The 1,300-nt window shown below is 42.0% G+C and overlaps 1 non-coding gene across 1 annotated transcript; it reads left to right on the forward strand.

Annotated features, from left to right (window-relative positions):
- The first annotated feature begins 748 nt into the window (after positions 1-748).
- Positions 749-855, forward strand: LOC112535044. Its single transcript, XR_003079247.2, has one exon. It is a non-coding gene; the product is annotated as a small nucleolar RNA R71 (small nucleolar RNA).
- Positions 856-1,300: the final 445 nt, after the last annotated feature.

Raw genomic sequence — 1,300 nt, forward strand, 5'->3', positions numbered from 1 at the left:
ACATTAGTCTTCATGTATTTGGACTTGCAAAACATTAAATAAAGCCCATTCAGATGTGTCTTTACTTTGGCCTATCCTAGCATGACCAATTGGGCTTCCTTGACTAGCCCGATCTTGCATATAGCCAATTAAGGCTTCTTGTAGCTTCTTGGACCTTGACCTTGTAATTGGGCCTTGTAGCATGCTCAATAGATCCTTAGCTTTATCTTTGGTTTTCTTGTTGTCCTCTCCATCGAGTCCATCTTTAAGCTTGGCCATGTCCATATCACAAACTATTTTTAGTTTATGGCGTTCTCTAACCAAAATCTTGTATTTGATTCATAACTTATCAAATCATACTTGGTTTGTGGCGTTTGGAGTTGAATTCAAGTGCTAGTTTCATTGTTGGAACTAGTTTTTCCTAACTTCACTTGAGGAGATCCTTGGGTTTTGGAATCATCTTGATTGGAGGGTGTTTTCTTGCATTCCATATGTATCATAACTCAATAGTTATTGGGGTGTATGGTTGCTAAGATGATGATTTCCTATCAAGGCTGCTGTAGAATCCATTTGGTTGACCACTCCCTGTCTTCCTAGTCAGCTCCTAGAGGATTGCCACTGATAATTGTTCATGGCCATTTCCTCTATCAAGTTTTGAGCCTGCTCGGGCGTTTTACTATTTAGCGCCCCACCTGCTGTAGCATCTACCATCTGCCTCGTCGCAAGGTTCAACCCACTGTAGAAGGTCTGAACCTACATCCACACTGGCAATCCGTGATGTGGGCAGCATCTCAAAAGATTCTTAAACCTCTCCCATGCATCGTACATGCTCTCATCATCAAACTGCAGAAAAGAAGATATGTCATTTCTAAGTTTAGTAGTTTTAGCAGGAGGAAAATACTTATAGAGGAATTTTTCTGCCAACATCTTTCAGGTAGTAATCGTCTGCTGTGGAAGAGATTGCAACCATCTCTTTGCTCTGTCCCTCAAGGAAAATGGAAACAATCTCAGCAAAATGGCGTCATCGGTTGTTCCATTTATCTTGAATGTGTCACAAATATCCAAAAAGTTGGATATATGTGCATTGGGATCCTCGCTGGGCAATCCTCCAAACTGCATGATCTACTGGATCATCTAGATAACACTGGCCTTTATCTCAAAATTGTTGGCCGCTACAGGAGGTCTGACTATACTAGTTTTCATCCCATCCAAAGATGGTCGAGCAAACTCGTACATCGTCCTTTGATCGTCATCGGCCTAGGGGTTGCGGTTCTCCATCACGTTAGCTCTATGAACCTGAACTGTAACTTCGACCTCCTCC

This window comes from Ricinus communis, chromosome 8, assembly GCF_019578655.1.
Source record: "Ricinus communis isolate WT05 ecotype wild-type chromosome 8, ASM1957865v1, whole genome shotgun sequence".
Taxonomy (NCBI): domain Eukaryota; kingdom Viridiplantae; phylum Streptophyta; class Magnoliopsida; order Malpighiales; family Euphorbiaceae; genus Ricinus; species Ricinus communis.